This window comes from Capricornis sumatraensis, chromosome 10, assembly GCF_032405125.1.
Source record: "Capricornis sumatraensis isolate serow.1 chromosome 10, serow.2, whole genome shotgun sequence".
Lineage (NCBI taxonomy): Eukaryota > Metazoa > Chordata > Mammalia > Artiodactyla > Bovidae > Capricornis > Capricornis sumatraensis.
Genome location: NC_091078.1, coordinates 101,194,339 through 101,215,771, shown reverse-complemented (window position 1 = coordinate 101,215,771; position 21,433 = coordinate 101,194,339).

Here is a 21,433-nt window from a genome sequence, read left to right as displayed (position 1 = left end):
AGTGACTTCCTGCAGTGTCAGATACAGCAGCTCCCTGGGTCAGGAAGATTCCCTGGAGAAGGCGATGGCAACCCACTGCAACAGTCTTGCCTGGGAAATCCCATGGACAGAGGAGCCTGGCAGGCTACAGCTCATGGGGTCACAAAAGAGTCAGACATGACTTAGTGCCCAGATCACCACCACCACCATATTTGAGTGACAGGAGAACGAAGACATCGCAAGTCAACTCTGAGAGTCCAGGGGAATTTTCGTCCATCAGTGGGGGTCCACAGACAACTTAAGACTGGGCCAGGATTCTGGGCTAGAGTCAGCAGAAAACGTCTCTGGTCAATATAAGCAGAAACAGAGCTTAACGGGCGGATCTTTGTGGCCAAAGAAGAGATGGGAGGCTAGAAATTCACAGTCAGAATGTGGTCAGGAGCTTGGGAGGGGTAGAAACCCTGGTTTTCCTGGCACTGCACTCACTGCTTCAGCGCAGGCACTCATCCCAGGACTCTCGACACGGCTGCCACCAGCCTTCACATCACTCTTCCAGGAGTGAGGATCCCAGGCAGGAACACTGCTCGTTTCCCCCCACCTCCTGGCTGCCAGGGAGGGGTCATATGGCTCCCTTTGGCTTCTGTAGACCCAGCCAATGGAGAAAAAAAAAAAGTAAAAAGTGAAAGTCACTCAGTCGTGTCCTACTCTTTGTGACCCCAAGGATTCTCCAAGCCAGAATAGTGAAGTGGGTAGCCTTTCCGTTCTCCAGGGGATCTTTCCAACCCAGGGATAGAATCCAGGTCTTCCGCATTGTGGGCGGATTCTTTACCACTTGAGCCACCAGGGAAACCCAAGAATGCTGGAGTGGGTAGCCTATCCCTTCTCCAGCGGATCTTCCCGACCCAGGAATTGAACCAGGGACTCCTGCAGTGCAGGCGGATTCTCTTTCATGCCAATGGAGAATCTCCCCCAAATAAGATCCATCTCCAGTTGCTGGGGAGCCAAAACCCACGCAGTACACATACTTCCCCACAGACCAGAGGACATGGGCCCAGGTCTAGGATGTCTGCATTAAACAGGACAACCTCAGGGGCATCAGCTAGAAAGCCTTGCCCACACGTTTGCAGTTACTGCCAGCAGGGTCCATCCGGCGAGGTCCCACTGTGATCAAGAGCAGAGATAAAACACCCAGCCTCCACCGTGGCTATTTCCGTTTCATGGCCTCACTGCAGTGGGCAGATCAGGAGGGAACCATGCACGGTAATTGAACAGAGAAACCGTGTCTTCCTGGAGGGAAAAAAATTTTATTATTATTTTTTTCATTTAAACCAGTTTTTTCTGATGTTTATAGAAACAAGCCAATAAAAGGTCTCTGGCTCAGATTTTGGAGCTGAAACTCAGAAAACATCGTGTTTATCATGGAAGCACTTTTCTGTTCCAGTCCTCCCAGGCTGATCACACAACTGGTTTTGCTGAGAGCAGGAGCTCTGGGCAGTGTTTGTCTGGGTCCCTGGAGGCGCTGGCTTCAAACGCTCCCCCGCAGCGCTTCACATGTGGCTGCAATTAGCTGTGCAGCAGAGCTCCTGCAGGAGGAGAAACTGTAGGTCCCGTGTTTCGCAGCAGGAAGCTGTGACCCTTTCTCATTTTGGTTGCAAATCCTCCGCTTTGAAGGTGTTTCATTTGGGGAACTGCACAGGAAGTCCTTGATTGTATGTTACTCTCTTGGCAAAGACTTCTGCTCCCGGAAATAGGAGTGCTTTTGTCCTTCCTTCTCCAGTTACATGAAGGTGTTGTGGGGCGGGCGGTGGGGAACCTATGTTTTGGCTACTGCTTGACCTGCCCCCCGTCCCCCGTCCACCTCTCTGACCTCATCTCCACTAGTCTTCCCCTCCTACCCCACACCGGCCTCCTGGCTGGGGTTGGAACGCACGAGGCAACCTTCCACCTCTGAGTCTTTGTACTTGCTTTGTCTTTCCCTGGCACATTCTCCCCTCGTTGTTGTTGATCAGTCCCTCAGTCATGTCCGACTCTCTGCGACCCCATGGACTGCAGCACGCCAGGCCTCCCTGTCCATCACCGCCTCCGAGAGCTTGCTCAAAGTCACGTCCATCGAGTCGGTGATGCCATCCAAGCATCTCATCCTCTGTCACCCCCTTCTCCTCCTGCCCTCAGTCTTTCCCAGCATCAGGGTCTTTGCCAATGAGGTGGCTCTTCGCATCAGGTGGCCAAAGGATTGGCGCTTCAGCTTCAGCCGCTTCAGCATCAGTAGGGACACAGGATTTGCTCCTCAACTTCCTTCCAGTTTCTGATGGTGTATTTCTTACTGTGGAAGCCTTCCTGCTTCTGGTAAGTCCAGCCCTCACCTTGCTTGGTATTTTCCTCACTCGCCCTGCCCTGTTTCTCCCCAGTGTACCTGACACACCACTCTCATTTCTTTGTTTACTACCTATCTTCCACGAGAATCTGTCTTCATGAGGCAGAGAGTACGTCTTCTTCCTTGCCGATCACTGGTGGTCAGTGCGTAGTAGACACACAATAAACTGTGTTGGATGAGTGGGTGCAGGAAATAGTAAGAGCTATCATTTCACAAGTAGCAGAGTTATAAACATCATCTCTAAGGGAAGTGAATTTATGCTGATGCAGTTAGTGCAGTGAGGGGCCCGTACCAGGATCAGAAGCCACTGGGTAAAGGGGAAATAGAGCTTTTAAATATTTACCCTTGACTCCTCCTCTGCAGTTCCAGCTCACATACCCAGCGGCCTTTCCGACAGTCCCTTTTGGATGTCTTAGCTCACACTACATACATCCCAGGTGGAATTCTTGATTCCTCCTGCTGCTGGTATAAATCTGGTCCTTCCAGAACTTCCCAGTTCCATGAATGACCACCCTTTACCTAGCTCAGGGCAAAACCCAAGGCATCACTTTGGGTACCTGGCTTCCCTCTAGCCCCTACATGCAACCCACCAGAACATGACAGAAATGCCCAGGTGGCCACAAAGTTGTGTCCCCTTCTGTAGATGGGGGGTGGCTGCACACATCAGGACATTTCCTAGCACCCATCATTCGGGTGAGGCCACATGGCTCTCACTATGGAATATAAGCAGAATGATTCAAGCGGTAGCCATGCCCCTGAGTCCTTCTCTCTGCCTCCCGTCTCCATCTGTCCACTGGAGGAGGAGCATCCTGAAAGGATTCTGGGGCCCCAGGGGTGGGCAGAGTCTCAGGGTGAGGATCCTGGGTCCCCGAGTCACCACCTGGAAGAGAAGCCGCCTGCTCTCCTAGAACCGCTCACCGTTCAGACCTCACGTGAAAAACCACCACGTTTTCGGGCTCATTTGACTTAGTAGCTGGCATTACCTTAACTAGCGCATCTCTCTCCAAACATATCTCAGATCTGCCCACCTGTCTTCATCAATCTCTTATTTTAGTTGTAACCTCCAACCTCTCCCATCAGAAAGATTGCAGACCTGTCCTAACTCAGCCCCTCACTTCCGTCCCTGCCTGCTACAGATTGTGCTCCCCTCCCCCAATACGTGTTGAGACTACTCCCCAGTGTGAGGGCATTTAGAGCGGGGGCCTTCCGGAGGTGATTAGGTCCTGAGAGGGAGCCTTCATTAACGGGGTTAGTGCTCATCTGTGGGACCCTCGGGAACTCCCCCGCCCTTTCTTCCATGTAAGTGTACAGCAAAAAGGGGCCCATCTAAGAAATAAGAAGCCAACGTTGCTCGTTGTTGTTCAGTTGCTCAGTCATGTCTGTCTTTGTGAACCCAGGCACTGCAACATGCCAGGCTTCTCTATGCTTCACTATCTCCCAGAGATTGCTCAGACTCATGTCCATTGAGTCAGTGATGCCATCCAACCATCTCATCCTCTGTCACCCCTTTCTCCTCCTGCCCTCAATCTTTCCCAGCATCAGGGTCTTTTCCAAAGAGTCAGTTCTTCACATCAGGTGGCCAAAGGATTGGAGCTTCAGCTTCAGCATCAGTCCTTCCAATGAATATTCAAGGATGATTTCCTTGAGGATAGACTGGTTTGATCTCCTTGCTGTCCAAGGGACTTCTCCAACACCACAATTCAAAAGCATTAATTCTTTAGCCTTCTTTATGGTCCAACTCTCATATCCATACATGACTACTGGAAAAACCATAGCTTTGACTATACGAACCTTTGTCGGCAAAGTCAGGCTTTGCAGACACCAAATATGCCAGTGCCTTGACTGTGGACTTCCCAGCCTCCAGCACTGTGAGATATCAATGTTTGTCATTTAAATCACTCCGCCTGGAAGGACTAAGACCCCCCCTCCGTAGTTTACTCTCCACACAGCCATCAGAGAGACTTTTAAGAACCCAAATGATGTCACCCCAGTCAAACAGCTTCCCTTTGCATATGAGAGAAAGTATGAATTCCTTACCATAGCCTGTCCACTTCCCCAGCTTCATCTCAAACCTGTCTTCTCCCCCATTTTGGTCCAGCCAGCCAGGCCTTCACTCAGTTCTTCAAACAGGGCACACTTGCTCCTGCCCCAGAGCCTCTGCACTTGATATCCTTTCTGCTTGGAAGTGTTCCCCCCAGATCGTGGCATGACTGGCTTTCAGGTCTCAACTCAAATGTCACCTCCTCAGGGAAGTCCACCCTGATCACACCATCAGATTGATGCCATTCTGCTGCCACAGCAGGTCATTCTCTATTTCATTCCTTGTTTTATTTTCTTCATTGAACTCATCACTATTTTAAATGATCTCTTTTGAGTTAACTTACATGACTCAGCTCAAGTTTCCTGGCTAACTGTCCTCTCCCCACCTCCCCCCGAGCACCTCCCCGTTAGAGTATAAGCTCCATGGGAGCCGGACCTTGTCTGTGTTATTGGCAGCGAATCTTCAGTATCTCGAACAGTAAATGGCAAATGGAAGGTGCTCTAGACAGAAGCAAGGGAAGAAAGGAGGGGAAGGCGGGGGGATGGAGGGGAGACAGGAAGATTTGCCCTGATCGGATCAAGGCTCCTCACAGCGCAACCCCAGATCCACACAAAGCTGCTGGCGAGGAGGTGGGCAGGGGAGGTACAGGCCTGGGCAGCCTTTCTGAAGCAGGCTCAAAGGTGCAGAAATGACACCGCCTACCAACCAGGTCATCACTTTCTTGTTCCTGGGATGCTCTCTCCCCCTTTGGAAGGAAAAAAAAAAATACCCTTGCCCTTTTTTGTCCCCCTCTGCACAGAAACCTCATTTATTTTTGACCCAAACCCACTTCCCCTGCTTCCAATAAGTACTGGAAAGGTTATAGTGCTTCCTCATCCGTGTAATTTAGAAGGATATGAAATTGTAACTACAGTATAAAGAAGATGCACTTTGTCCAAGATGACTAGTTATTTATTCAAATCAAAGTCTTTAGAAATAGTTTCGTATATTGTGGTGCCCTAAACACTAACACACAGTCAGCTTCTTGGGTGTTCCAGGGCTGCATGCGGTGGGGGCACGTTGGCTTTGAAACAGGACCCACTGTTATTGATTATGTGACAGTCCCAATGTATACAGATACTTAAAAAAAAAAAGCCCCATCAGCCCAAGCAAGTTTGACTTGGATTTTTAAAGCTGTCCTAAGTAATCAACTGTAGGGGCTTCCCTGGAGGCTCAGTTCAGTAAATAACTTGTCTGCCAACCCAGGTTCCATCCCTGGGTTGGGAAGATCCCCTGGTGAAGAAAATGGCAACCCACTCTAGTATTCTTGCCTGGGAAATCCCATGGACAGAGGAGCCCAGTCGGCTACAGTCCATGGGGTCGCAAAAAGTACGACATGACTTAGAACTAAGCAAGAACAGCAAGAACGTGATCAACTTGAAGGGTTGATCAGATGAATGATGAAGTGGATAAATGCAGCCATTAAAGAAATTCAGTGTTTTTGAAAGTACTTCATAACTTTCAAAATCTGTTTTTGTTTTTTTTCCAGTTAAGGCTTTTTCTTTTTTGCTACTTTTCAGTTTAGTTCAGTCGCTCAGTCTTGTCCAACTTTTGCAACCCCATGAATTGCAGCACGCCAGGCCTCCCTGTCCATCACCAGCTCCCGGAGTTCACTGATTCACGTCCATCGAGTCAGTGATGCCATCCAGCCATCTCATCCTCCATCGTCCCCTTCTCCTCCTGCCCCCAATCCCTCCCAGCAACAGAGTCTTTTCCAATGAGTCAACTCTTTGCATGAGATGGCCAAAGTACTGGAGTTTGAGCTTCAGCATCATTCCTTCCAAAGAAATCCCAGGGCTGATCTCCTTCAGAATGGACTGGTTGGATCTCCTTGCAGTCCAAGGAACCCTCAAGAGTCTTCTCCAACACCACAGTTCAAAAGCATCCATTCTTCAGTGCTCAGCCTTCTTCACAGTCCAACTCTCACATCCATACATGACCACAGGAAAAACCATAGCCTTCACTAGATGGACCTTAGTTGGCAAAGTAATGTCTCTGCTTCTGAATATGCTATCTAGGTTGGTCATAACTTTTCTTCCAAGGAGTAAGCGTCTTTTAATTTCATGGCTGCAGTCACCATCTGCAGTGATTTTGGAGCCCCCCAAAATAAAGTCTGACACTGTTTCCACTGTTTCCCCATCTATTTCCCATGAAGGGATGAAGGGATGGGACCAGATGCCATGATCTTTGTTTTCTGAATGTTGAGCTTTAAGCCAACTCTCCTCTTTCACTTTCATCAAGAGGCTTTTTAGTTCCTCTTCACTTTGTGCCATAAGGGTGATGTCATCTGCATATCTGAGGTGATTGATATTTCTCCCAGCAATCTTGATTCCAGCTTGTGTTTCTTCCAGTCCAGCGTTTCTCATGATGTACTCTGCATAGAAGTTAAATAAGCAGGGTGACAATATACAGCCTTGATGTACTCCTTTTCCTATTTGGAACCAGTCTGTTGTTCCATGTCCAGTTCTAACTGTTGCTTCCTGACCTGCAGACAGATTTCTCAAGAGGCAGGTCAGGTAGTCAGGTATTCCCATCTCTCTCAGAATTTTCCACAGTTTCTTGTGATCCACATAGTCAAAGGCTTTGGCATAGTCAATAAAGTAGAAATAGATGTTTTTCTGGAACTCTCTTGCTTTTCCATGATCCAACAGATGTTGGCAATTTGATCTCTGGTTCCTCTGCCTTTCCTAAATCCACCTTGAACATCTGGAAGTTCATGGTTCATGTACTGTTGAAGCCTGAGTTAGAGAATTTTGACCATGACTTTACTAGCATGTGAGATGAGTGCAATTGTTCGGTAGTTTGAGCATTCTTTGTCATTGTCTTTCTTTGGGATTGGAATGAAAACTGACCTTTTCCAGTCCTGTGGCCACTGCTGAGTTTTCCAAATTTGCTGGCATATTGAGTGCAGGACTTTCACAGCATCATCATTCAGAATTTGAAATAGCTCCACTGGAATTCCATCACCTCCACTAGCTTTGTTCGTAGTGATGCTTTCTAAGGCCCGCTTGACTTCACATTCCAGGATGTCTGGCTCTAGATGAGTGATCACACCATTGTGATTATCTGGGTCGTGAAGATCTTTTTTGTACAATTCTTCTGTGTATTCTTGCCACCTCTTCTTAATATCTTCTGCTTCTGTTAGGTCCATACCATTTCTGTCCTTTATCGAGCCCATCTTTGCATGAAATGTTCCCTTGGTATCTCTAATTTTCTTGAAGAGATCTCTAGTCTTTCCCATTCTGTTGTTTTCCTCTATTTCTTTGCATTGATCTCTGAAGAAGGCTTTCTTATCTCTTCTTGCTATTCTTTGGAACTCTGCATTCAGATATGTTTCCTTTTCTCCTTTGCTTTTCGCTTTTCTTCTTTGCTACTTTTACTGAGATGTAATTGACATAGGGCACTAAGTCTCAGGTGTATAGCAGAATGCCTTGATTTACATATACTGTGAAATGATTACCACAATGAATGTGGTTAACATCCATCATCTCAAATAGATTTTTCAAAAAGGAAAAAAGTGTGGGTTTCTTTTGGCTCACGATGAGAACTCTTGGAATTGACTCCCTTGACAACTCTCAAATACACCACACAGCCATGTGAATTACGCTGCTGCTGCTGCGGGCATTGCGTTGCTAGTACTCACATGTCTCATAACTGGAAGGTTGTACCTTTTGACCACCTTCATGCAGGCCCCCATCTCCTTCCCCCCCGCCACCTCTGCTAACCACACATCTGATCTCTTTTTAATGAGTTTGGTTTCTTTCTTCTTCCTTTTTTAAGAAGATTCCCCATATAAAGGATTTCATACCATATCTATCTTTGTCTGTCCGTGTACATCTTATAAGAACCTTCTAAGTAGGACTGCTCCCTGATATGTAGGTGAGAAAATGCAAGGGTAAGCAGGGTCCATGTTTGTGTTCATTATCATGCAGTTAGAAAACGGTGGAACCAAGGTTTGAACTCTGGTCTGTCTGATGCCTCAGTCTCAGCTATTCTTGTGTGCCAACGGCTTCTCCATCCTCTGACAATGTTGAAACTGATGTTAGGACCCTAGTAAATTCCACCCTCAGAAGAAAAACCCAGGCTTCTTTTTGGTGAAGGTTCTCAACTCAAATGATTCTCCATCTGACAGGCAGGTAGTTAACTGTGGCCAAGCTCTGGCTGGCCTCGAATCCAGCATCTGCAACATTCTTTTCTATGGAAAATAGCTCTTATTATCTCTGGCCCCAGCCCGCCAAAGTCTGTCTCGAAGCAAGACAGCAAGAATAGATTGCCAAGCAGAACTGTTCTTAGAGTATTGGAAGGAAAATTCGCCGTGTGAGGACAAATCCAATCTCTGGATCAGTGTTAAACATCACTCAGCGATCAAGGTCTGAGCAATTGTTCTGGCCATAAAGCTGGTCTTGTTTAAGGGGATCCGTGCTCTGAAAAGAAGTGACATGCAGAAGAAAGCTCACCACTGACTCCTTGACAGGTTTCACGGGGTACCTCCCCCGATCCTGGAACACAACTCTCCCTCGAATCCCACGTGGGGCTCGGGGCTCAGGTTCCTACCACTCACAATGGCCCCGCCGCTGGACTCCACGCAGGTGCGTGGGGGGTAAAATCCCTGCTGGGTCATGGTGGAGGTGAGGCTCACTTCTGAGGAGCTCTCAGAAGGGACAGAAGAAAGGGGACTGAGTGCTGATTTCATGGCCGGCACTGTTAGGGACCCTCACATGCAGCTGCCTGGAAAATGCGCAAGTGTTTTCACCGTTCATAGCTCTGTTAGCTCCCGTGTTCTGATCCTAAGACCATAGCTCTGAGATCCGGGCAAGCAGCTCTGGGTGTGAGTTCTGACTGCCCGCCCCAGAATGATGGTGCAACGAGGGCAGTGTATTCACAACTGTGGCCCCAGTGCCTCCAGCCCTGCCTCCAGCCCTGCCTCCTCACACACAGGAGGATCTCAATACTTGTCTGTTAAGTTGAATTACCCCTGCGCCGCTTACTTAGCCTCTTTAAGGCTTCTGTCTCCTCATCGGTAAAGGTAGGAAAAATAAAACCTAGATCTTAGGTTTCAGTTGTACTTTACATGGTGAGATTGCTGTAGATGCATATACAGTTGTAAGAAATAACATGTAGAGACTCCAAGAGTCCTCTTCCCAGGTGGTAGCGCCTTGCAAAGAGACAGCACAACGTCACGACCAGGAGGTCGACACTGATCAACCCATTGATCCTATAGGATTTCCCTTCCAGGATTCTTACGTGGATTAAGTGCAACTCTGTAGGCATCATGTTTAGCGGAGCACGTGCTTCCCGTAAACGTTTGGTGCAGATTTTAACTCAGCAGGTCTCGGGGAGCCTGAGAATCTGTGTTACCAGTCACCTCCCAGGGGGAGTCTGCTGTGGTGATTGGCTAAGCATGTTGACTCCAGAGTCCAGACTGTTGCTGTTTAGTTACTCAGCTGTGTCCAAATCTTTGCGACCCCATGGACTGTAGCCCACCAGGCTCCTCTGTCCATGGGAATTCTCCAGGCAAGAACACTGGAGTGGGCTGCCATCTTCCTGACCCAAGGGGCAAACCTGTGTCTCCTGCATTGCATGCAGACTCTTAACTGCTGAGCCACCTGGGAAGCCCCCAGAATCAGACTGCCAGGGTTGAATTCTAGTGACACTTTTATTATCTTTAGGACCTCAGATAAGTTATTTAACCTCTCTATGCTTGGGTTTCTTCTTTTACTTCATGTGGGTATTTCTGATCCCTACCTCATAGGGTTGTTGTGAAGCTTAAATGAGAAAATTGTCTGAAAGCACTTAGAACAGTGCCTGGGCCATAGCAAGTGCTCATCAAGTGTTAGGTATCATTATCGTTCTGTGGCTTTCCAAATGGCACTAGTGGTAAAGAACCTGCCTGCCAATGCAGGAGGTGTAAGAGATGCGGGTTCGATCTCTGGCTTGGGAAGATCCCCTGAAGTAGGGCATGGCATGGCAACTCACTCCAGTATTCTTGCCTGGAGAATCCCATGGACAGAGGTCACAAAAAGTTGGACATGACTAAAACAACTTAGCATGTAGCATCATTATCATCTTAGATTCTTTCTTATTCTATATACTCTCTCATTGAAATAAGATGATTGGGGTTTTTCCAATGGTTACTTAGGCCCCCGGAAAAGTAGAAATTTACCTATTTTCTATGAGAAAAGAGAAGATATTGCTAGAAGGGATTTGTAGAGCTCTTCTAGACCAAAAATGGTAAATGTCTGATTCCTGAGTTTTCTTCCCCACCCACAGCAGACATTACTAATCAATCTTGACATTCTTTCTTCACTGAACCTCAACAATGGCTTCAGAGGCCTTCTTAAGGGAGGGCTCCCGGCACAGCTGGTGCTCAAGACGAAACCTGTCTGCCAAAACTGCTGTGGTCTAAGCTCCTCCCAGTAGTGGAGGTTTAGCCCCAGGGCTACAAGCTGACTTCCAAGGGCTCACATTGTCACCTAGAGACGAGTCTGAACTAGAACCCACATCCGGGCTCTTGGCGGAACAAGATGGAGTGAAGACAAGAAAGGAAGACCAGGAGAGATCATGAGAGCACAGGAGAGGCGAAGCAACCACGGGCGAGAAAGACTTTCCTCACAGACAGGTCAGTGCGTGGAAAAGAACCGTAAGAGCCTCTGTTCACTGTGGCCATTTCAGACTGGCAGCCACTGGCATTTCCCTTGTTGCCCCATAAAGTATGACGTCGGAGGACACAGTGAAAAAATGAACTACTTATTGGGAAGGTAGTGTGCAAACGAAAGCTGTCTTTACAATACCAGCTCTGCGTGCTGAGTTGCTTCGGTTGTGTCTGACTCTTTGCAACCCCATATGCTGTAGCCTGCCAGGCTCCTCTGTCCATGGGATTCTCCAGGCCAGAATACTGGAGTGGGGTGCCATTTCCTCCTCCAGGGGATCTTCCCGACCCAAGGATCAAACCAGTGTCTCCTGTGTCTTCTGCATCGGCGGGTGGGTTCTAGACCATTGGTGCCACCTGGGAAGCTCACAGTACTAACTGGGGAGCCTTAAAAAGTCAAAAGGAAAAAATGGCAAGGCAGAGACCTTACTCGCACTTAATTGAACTCCTGAGGGCCTTCCCAGTGTTATTTGAGTTCTATCAGTCTTGCTGCCAGCATCCCAGTCTTGATGGGGTGGCTGTGTGCTCCACCCTGCAACTCTGTCTCTTCCCACTCTCAGTTCTCACCACTGGACCATGCATGACTTCACGAACCCTCCTGGACACACAGCTTCAAGGGGGATCCAACTGCGGCCATTTTTGTGGATTGGGAAGACAGGAATCAGGTTCTTTGAGCAATTTGACCTATAAAAGTATGAAAGAAGCCAGTTACGGGGGCCGGGAGGCAAAAGCCAAAAGGGGTAGTAGGGAGAGGAATAAGGGAACCGACGTGATGAGGAGGTTCCTTGATGAGGAGGTCGATAAGGAAGAAGCAAACAGGGAGGAGGCGCAGAGAAACCAAGAGCGAGTCTAGGGAATGGCCCCGTGGCCCTTGGAGCAGGCCGAATCGTGGTTCCTAGAGCAACCTTCTCCTGCACTTCCTTTTCCTTTTCATTTGTTCACCTGGAAAATTTCATATCTATGTAAGGGAAAGCAACACAATAGCCCTCCTACCCCGCCCCCCGTACCCACCACTTGGCTTCAGCCATCATCAACTCAGGGCCCATCTAGTCTCTTCTCTGTCTCTCCTCACTCACCTTCTTGATTCTTTACTTTTAATAAATTTCTGGTGCATTTATAACATCTCTGCTGTGACACACAGTCTTATCAGAGATCCATGCACAGCCGAACTTATTATTATTATTTTTTAGTTACTTAAGTAGTTTTTTGTTTTTGTTTCAAGAAATTTGCCCAACTTTTCTCTTTTAACTCCTTATATATATATATTTTATTGTGGTAAAATATGCAGGATATAAATTTGCTATTTTAACGATTTTAAGTGTATAGTTCAGTGGCATCTATGTTGCTGTGCAACTGTCACTTAAGTAGTTATTTTTTTTAAGTAGTTAATTTTAATAGTGAACCCGTGAACCCACCAACCGAAAGCTAAGGCTCTGACAATGACCTGTATCTCTCCAGTGGTTCCTTCCCACCGTCCAGCCCTCGCAGGTCTCCTCCCCTGGTAACCATCATTCTGAATCTTCTCATCATCCTCCCCTCACTTCTGTTTTACATTGTTTTATTGCAGGTGAAGGCACGGCTGTAATTATTCTTCATGCTATTTGTAACATCACAAGTAGGCTGTTACGCAGTGTGTAATCTTTGGGAACTTGCCTTTTTCACCGACTACTGTCAGGATGCGTTTCTGTCGCTGCAGGCCACTGTAAGTCACCGGTCGAGGCTGCTGTCTGCGTTCCCACGTGCGGACAGTCCACGCCTGACACTTCGCGCTTCCCGTGCACTTCCTCCCCGCTGTCCGACAGCACCTTGAGTGTGTCGCTCATCGGCATGACCGCGACGTTCAGACTGAAACCGCCCTGCTGAGACATGGCCAGGGCGAAGTTGCCCGAACGCTGATGTAAGGCAGGCCTTGAGATTAATCCTTGGGAAGGTCGAAGACTGGTCACCTCCATGAGAAAAGGCCTTCTGTCCCCATGCTTTATCTGCAGAGTAAGGCTCCCTCTGAGCAGTGATGGAAATTAAAGAGGTAGCTTTAGGACCTCCACACTGACCCAAGACGGAAATCATTTAGCAGCACGCACATGGCAGAGTTGTCATACAGGCCAAATGAGATAATGATATGTGGGGACACTCTGAAGCCCAGAGCCGTTTCATACTTGTGCAGCTGCGTTGTGACTGTTGCCATGACTCATGTGCGTTGTCTGGACAAATCATTGCCCTCTTCCTCCACGACTGCAGTACCCCAGCAAGACTAGATTTAAGGGAGAGAGCCGGGGAGAGATGTGAATGTTCACTGAATCTTCTGCCTGCTCTTCAGTCCCTGCAATAGCTCTTCAAGTGAAGAACTGTCTCTTTTACAGATGAGAAAACTGGGCTTGACAACATGCCCAGAGTTCTAGAACTAATAGAGGTGGGGTTTGGGCTCAAGTCCAGGTGTCCTCAAATCCAAAGCCCCTTCTTCACTGTCACACTTCCCCACATCCGCTCCTGCAGTCCTCACCCTTCCTAATTTGGCGGGATGAAAACCTCCTCTTTACAATCTTTCTCAAGATCTTACGTCTTCCTGGTCTGAGACTGCCGATGACCTGAAATAGGGTCTTCAAGAAGAAAAAAAAAATCTTTGGGAAAACTGGGAGCCTTCCCAGGCTTTAATCTGTGCATTTACATCTGGAAACCAGGAAAACAGGCACAGCTGTGCTTGGGTCAGACTGTCACCTGGGTCATCCTACGTGCACTAGCCCTGTGTGGACAGGAGGAGAGTGCATTTCACAGGGCGGATGCAAGGCCCTGCCTCTGGTTCAGGCAACGCTTCCACACTGTTTGGGTCCCTGATGGCTCAGTGGGTTAAGAATCCAGACACAGGAGACCTGGGTTCGATCCCTTGGTTAGGAAGATCCCCTGAAGAAGGAAATGGCAACCCACTCCGGTATTCTTGCCTGAAAAATTCTATGGACAGAGGATCTGGGTGGACTACAGTCCAAAGGGTCGCAAAGAGTCCCACAGGACTGAGTGTGCATAAGCACCAGCGCAATCTCAGTGTAACATGGAACTGTTAATACCTGTCCTGCCTCCCCAACGGGGGCTAAGATCAAATGAGACACTAGGCTGGGGCCTGATATAACTGGATGAGGTAAGAGATGGCAAAACAGTTTGAAACCTGCAAAGCATTTCCCTCCAGTGTTAAAGTAAGCCGGCATTTGTTTTTGTTATCATCCCCTCTCAGCGGAGCCCTCTTCCCAGGGCAAGCTCCGTAGTAGGAGCTCCCCATAATGACTGAGGTTTGAGAACAGCCAGAAGGCACGGGCACCACGAAGCCATTTAAAGCAAACCAGAGGAAGTCCGGTCCCTCACTATTTATTTTACGAAGTTAGCGGCTGGATACGTTAAGCAAATGTTTTCTTCATTGTGGCAGTCCGCGAAAACAATGGGGCAAGGGCGGCCCGGGTTGAGGGGGGGGGGGGGGAACCCCGGGGAGGTTCAGGCCTCCACCCCTCCTACCCCCCAGCCCGAAGTCTCCGGAGAATGACAGGAAAAAATTAAAGACAGGGCTTTTCTTTTCGCCGTCACATGTCTGCGCTGCTGCTGTAACCAGAACCTGCACCAATTGGAAACGTTTCACCTCCTCCTCCTCCCCGCCCCTCCCCCGGCACGTTCCGGAGCCGACCCGGTGGAGGACTCCGGGGAGTGTGCCAAACACAGCAAACACTGGGGCGTGAGCGGCCGGAGGGGGCTCGGCCTCGGATCTCTCTGCTTTCCTCCTCGGTTCCCTCCCTTCCACACTGTTTTCATTTTCTAGGACTTCCTCCTCCGGGCGTGGGAGGCGGAGGAAAGGCGCTGCCGCGCGCCCGGGGTGTTGTGTGAGTGTGTGTGTGGAGTGTGCGGTGTAACAAGCTGTAATGGGAGCGGCGTCTGAGAGCCCTGGACTGCAGCGGCCGTTCTGATCGCCGGAGCACCTGAGCACACGCCTCCCCGAGCAAGGGCGACCTGTCCCTTCAGGTACGCGCGGCGGCCGGCCCGTCCGGGCTGAGCGGCTGGGTGTGTGTGTGCGGGTAACGAGCCGGCGCGGCGGCGCCCCAGGTCGGCGGCCGGTGGAGCGCGGAGCCCGCGAGGCGCCGGCGTGCGCGGCGCTCGGGCGGCTGTGCCGGCGTGGACGCCCACCCCCGGGCGCCCTTGCGCGCCGGCAGCTCGGCGAGCCGGTCGGCGCGAGAGGCGGGGCCGCGCGCGGGTCTGGAGCCGAGGGCGGCGGAGGTGCCTCAGGTCCTGCTCGAGTCCGCGGACCCTCGCCGGATGCATGGCGCTCGTGCGCCTGGGAAGTTAAGGGGCGGCGGGTACGGACTCGGCCTCCAATGTGGTCGTCGTGGTCACGACTGCCGTGGGAGACCCCGCAGGTGGGAGACCCTACTGTGTGCGTGTGTGGGGGCTGCTGGCCCGCAGTGGCGGGCACCTGGGCGCGCACGGGAGGGTCTTCTGCGTTCCCGCTCCCTGGGCCTTTGGAATCCGGTGTGTGTCAGAGGCGGGTACCCAGCGCGCGCGGCGCGCCGGCTCCACGCGCTCCCCGAGGTCGAGCGCCGCCCCGGCCCCCGGCGGACGGTGGCCGCCCGTGCGCGTGGGCACCCGCCCGGGAGGCGCGAGCTGCCTCCGGGCGCGCGGCGGAGGGGGGAGGGGAGAGAAGCCTCTCCGGGCGCGCCAGGCCCCGCCCCCGCCTCCCGGCCGGCTCACCTGGCCGGCGCCCCACCTGCCGGGCGCTGGGGGCGGGCCCGGGGGCGTGGCCTTGGCGGGCCCGGTGGAGCCCGGCGGAGCCCGGACGAGGGCGGGCGGCGCCTCATTCCAGGGATTCCTCGCGCTCCCGCGCTCGCGTCCGCTGCCGAGCCGGCTCTAGGCGCGCGCCGCCCGCGTGTGCGTGTGGGTGTGAGGAGCGGCGGGGGTCTGTGCGGAGCGCGGGCGCGAAGGCGCCTGCGCGTGGGCGCACCCGCGGAGTGCGCCCGGCCCCCTGCGCCCCGCGGTCGCGCCCCTGCCTCTGCCCCCAGCGGGGCCTGGCCGGCCCGAGGTGGGCGCGCAGGGAGCCGCCCGGCGGTGAGTGCGGGAGAACCCGGCCGGGTGAGGGCTGGCCTGCGGGGAGCTCAGGGGTGGGCTGACTCGGAGCGGGACGGGGGCGTCCTCCTGGAAGGACGAGGCGGTTTGTTCTTGCGGGGCGCTTCGAGCCTCCCGGAGGGAGAGCTCTAGCGCCTGGAGTGGAAGGTGTCTTGGGAGTCGGCGGCGAGGCGGCCGGCCAGCGCCCTGCAGCCCCATGGTCGTGGCCGGCGGCTAAGGACGGCTGTGGGGCGGGATCGCAGAGCTGGGCAGCCGGGACCGGCTCTTCCTCTCTGGGTACTTCCTGCCCCCTCCCCAAAACAAGACGGCACACTTTTCCTGCAGCGAATGCAGGCCTCGCCGCAAAGCAAAGGTCTTTTCTGTTTTTGTTTTGTGTAAAGTCTCCTTTTATTCATCACTCGGAGACCTTTAAATAGGTTAGGATGACAGTACTTGCTGGGGCTGTTAGTTTTCACTCGCGCTAACGGCAACTGTTCGTCTGTTTAAACCAGGTGATTTTTTTTTTTTCCCAATCGGTTTCACTTTGATCATTGGTGCTGTGTGTTTGCTAGTTGTATTTCCTCCTCTGCGGTTAATAAGAACCAGGAGCCTGGGGGGCGGGGGCGGAGGCGGGTCTTCTAGTTTCTACGAGCAGCTGGTTGCCCCCTGTATTCGAAAGGTACTGTCTCCTGTAGTTTGACTTTTTTCAAACTCAAGCCTACTTTGATGAAAACGAAGGCTCGCATCTGTTTCCTCTGAACATTCAAAGACAAAGGCAACAAGTGTTACTTCTGTTAGTATTGGAAGGTCAGTTTTGCGTTCCATTTTAGCATACCAAAAACTTTAACTCTTTCTCTAGCGTCAGAGTCCACAGACTTGTAATGTTCATTGTTTCCTGCTTGGAGCTGATGAAGTCAGAGCATGAGCCTGCGGGGAGCAGCGTGGGTCGTTTAAAGAGCGCTGAGGGGTCAGCGTCTCGAGGCTGTCCTAGGGTGGGGCGTGTTCTTGGAACAAGTTAGCTATCGTCTGTCTCTCAGTCTCAGTGCTCTCATTTAAATAATGGGTTAGGAAATGCTTAGAAGTTTGTTGTCTGCACTCTGGACAGTTGTGTGTGTGTGTGTTTCCTGTTGCATCTGCCTGAAAAGTCATCTCCCTCCTAGCAGAAATGATGTAAACCCCTCAATTTGTTCTTTGACTTTGGCAGTGGTTTAATCCCAGGCTGATTTCCCTTGCCACTGTTTTCTCACACTTCTGGGCAGCCAGCCTTTGCTTTCTATTTGGAAGAGAATGCAAACTAATTTTTATGTTGACCAAAACACAAAACAATTAAGAAGATAATTCTGCTATAAATAACCATGTACTGCATTCCAAAACTGTGAATGCTGTAGTAAAAACAACTCCCCCGGGCGTACTTCTGGAGACTTGAATTCAAGTCTTATCCTTGTCACCTACTCAGTTTTGTGACCAGAAAAATTTCCTGCTAGTTAACAGTTTGTGCTTTATTTTCCTCTGTAAGAGCGTGATAAAATCTGTTCTGATCCATCAGAGTTTCAGGAATTACAGGGAAGAGTGTGCTTTGAAAAATATTTTGTGTTACGCTATTTATAAAAGTCTTTGAAGATTTCAAAGAGCTTCATAAACACCGTTGTTGCAACTTCTCCCTGCTGATTTAGAACTGCCACTCTACCTTGTAAAGATTTTAACCTGTCTTACAAAACTTTGGAATGAACACTGTCCCTTTCTTATGGTCTGTTTGGTAAGAGTTCTATAGTGGGAAATTCCTTTTCACTCCTTAGGGAGCCGGCCTTGTCATCATCCTCTGGTGGTTGCCAAAACAAATCCTAAGGAAGATTTTACTTTGTGTTTGTTCCAGGTGTCTCTCCTCCATAATTTTGCTGTGCTACTTTCAGTTTGCCTTAATTAAATCGTAAGTAAAATACTCATAATAAAAGCTGCCTTCCAGCCTTGAGTATGACTAAAAATGAGTCGCTGTAAGTTTAGGAGGTAAAAGTCAGATACACTGGGAAAATGCTAATGTAACTAAAATCATGACACTGTGTGGTAGCGTTAACATACCAACTTGTCTGTTCCTTGATTGTGTTAGACAAGCTGTTGCAGCTATGAGAACCTGGTGAAAGAGTTTTGTTTTGTGGGTTTTTTTTTTTGGTTGGGGTAGTGTTAAGTTTCTGCCAGGTATGTTGACTGAGGCACATTTGTGATTCTTTTAGGGAGCCTCTCTGAAGTTAGTCAAGTCTATATGTGGGAGCTTAAGAGAAAAGGGGATACGACTGATTAGTCTCTAGCTATTTAGGATCTGTCCACATTAAAGCAGATTAAAAACCCAACAACTTAGAAATCAAACTGCCAAATTTTAATAATACAAACTGGCATGGTAGGGAAGGAAGGCGTGTTTGCAGGTGGTGCTGAAATCAGAAGAATCAGTGTTTGCAGGTATCTTGAAGCCTGATAACTGGATACAGGTGATTCTCATTATTTGTGGATTTCTGTATTTGTGAATTTGTCTCCTCAGTAAAATTGATTTGCAGCCCCAAATCAGTACTTGAGGCAGTTTCATCCTAGGCACAGGGGTTCAGCATTCACTAACTTAAGGGTTCTCAGAGGCTTTACAGAACATGTCAATGGCAAATGATGAGAACTGACCATATTTAATGATGCAGATAAGGAAAGGCCTTCCTAGTGATGCAACGTGTTATGGGTCAGAAGACTTTTCTAGGCTGCTGATAGGCGGGGAGTGGAAATTTTGGCGCAGTGGGGAGCTCGACCTGGGTATCGTGGGAAGTTTGCCAACTTGGGCTGTAATGTAGGTCACGTCACTCATTCCTGGGGGTGACAGATCCCTAAGAGGACCTGTTAGTACTTCTGAATAGGAGATTCTCAGTATCCTAGGAAAACAAGTGACAAGAACAAGCATGTCCAGAGTAAACTGAAAATGCCTGTGAGGTGCTGTGGAAGGCCGAGGTGTCGAAACTAAGGTCACAGTAGCCTAAATATGACAAAAGAAAAGATAATCCCTGGTTTTATTTGACAACCATGTTGAAAATCGTGGTAATTGGTAGTTTACTCAAAAAGTCCAGATTTGAAATTTCATTTTCCCTCCTTGGACACGGTGGTGTTAGTGTGGGCCCCCCCATACAGGCATCTTCCAGTGGGTATTTTGTGGAGCTGGGTGAACTTCAGCCAGCAGTAAGAATTTTGCACTGGCATTGAGCAGCTTCACCCAAAGGGTGTGAAATACACGATAACGTGAGTTTGGTTTTGCAGCTCTAAGTCTATATAGGTGGCCCTCGGCAGGCACATGGTCGCTTTCATACTGTCCATGTGTTTGCACGGCTGACACTGATGCCAAACTGTATTACAGTAGCTAAGGATTTTAGTTATTGTTGGGCCGTTTGTCGCCAGAATCATCAAGATGACGAAATATCACACCCCACCCCCAGGGTGGGGGAGGGGCGTTGCTGAGGGTGCCCATAGACTCAAGCCTCGGACCACTTTAGTATCAGAAGGGTTGGTTGAGTTGAGTGCTCATGCAGAGATTTCCATCCAGAGTGGTACCTGTGATTCAGCCCAGCTGACTGTGTTGATGATGTGATGGGAGGTACGGATGATCAGGAGACAGAACTGAGTTGATGGCAGGCACCTGATCCTGGTTCCTGATTCCTGAGATGTCCCACGTGGGGAGAAAGCGCTTGGCGGCCGCCCAGCCTATGGACCTGCCCTATTGAGCGTTCACGGGGTGGGGGAGGGGGGCACGTTAAAGCCCTACAGGAGGTATACACGCCTGTACTAACTTAGTTTTCTAGAACAAGGGGAGTAGCACCAACAGAGCTGTTTCTCATCCTGGGGCTCATGCTGGCGGTTGATAATCCCCTGAAAGAATCTATAAGTGAAGTGAAGTCGCTCAGTCGTGTCTGACTCGTGTGATCCCATGGACTGTAGTCTACCAGGCTTGTCTGTCCATGGGATTTTCCAGGCCAGAGTACTGGAGTGGGTTGCCATTTCCTTCTCCAGGGGATCTTCCTGACCCAGGGGTCGAACCCAGGTTCCCTGCATTGCAGGCAGATGCTTTACCCTCTGAGCCAGCAGGGAAGCCCGAAAGAAGCCATCCTAGGGGCCTTAAACAAATATGTTTTTAATTCCCTGGAAATAAGCATAGAACTCCTAGAATTATTGTTTATATTTCAGACATTCGACCGTCAAATGAATTTTCAGAAATCATTCTGTGTAGAAGTAAAGAATTGGATACAAGGGGAAGGGAGACAAGTCCTTCTCACATTGTAGATGTGTACATTTCAAGAAGACAGGTCCGTAACTCAGGCCCAGGACATGTCCCGATAAGAGAAGCTGGACAAGCAAAGGATCCATCTATTTATACTCTGTCTTTGGAAATATGACCATTGAAAGAGTGTTATGAATAAAGACTGGCTTTCTGTTTGGAAGTGTGGCATACAGTTTAACGTAAGGACTACAAACAGCAATGTGAAATTTTTCAGATATCATTTACTGAACCTTCAGAGTTATCCCTTGTAGTTTAATAGCATGTTGTGTTGAGCATGACTAAGTGGAAACCTTAGTGATACTGAACCTGTTCTTGGAGTTTGAAGTCCTCAGGGCTTATGTTAATTCCTGTGCAGCTGGAGTCCCAAGAATTCTTTGGCATTGCTGCCAGGGTCATCTGCCCCACTCTGCCCGGCTCACTTGGTGTGAGAATCTTCTTACCTGCCTTGGTTATGATTCATGGGACTCTGCTTCTCTCTTTCAGAGGAAGTGAAATACATCCTGGTTTTCGTGTTCCCAGGAGGGGAGGGCTTGCCTTCCTTTGCTTTCTCCAGAAATTATCAGATGGTTCCCTCGTATACATCTCAAGGTATGGGGGAAAGAGCTCAGGGCTAGAAGGCTTGCCGGAAGGTATTCTTTACTTTTGGTTTTGATTGTGTGTTTTGTCAGATAACTTAAGCTAAAACACTGCTTTCTCTCGAAAAGGCCTTGAAGAAAATTAGCTGAAGAATTAGTAGCAAAAGCATTGGATGGTGATTCAGGAGACTTGGATTTTAGAGTTAGTTTCTTTAGGAAGTCAGCTTACATTCTCAGCACCTTGGTTTTTCATCTGTAGAAAGCTATAATCTATTTGGCCAACTCACGGTGAGAAGCAGGTAATGTATGTGAGTGTGTCATGAAAAGCACAGCTGTGAGGTGTCATCTGTGACAATGCCAAGATAGTGCTCACTTGCCTTTACTGGGCATTTTCAGTTATGAGGTTGTA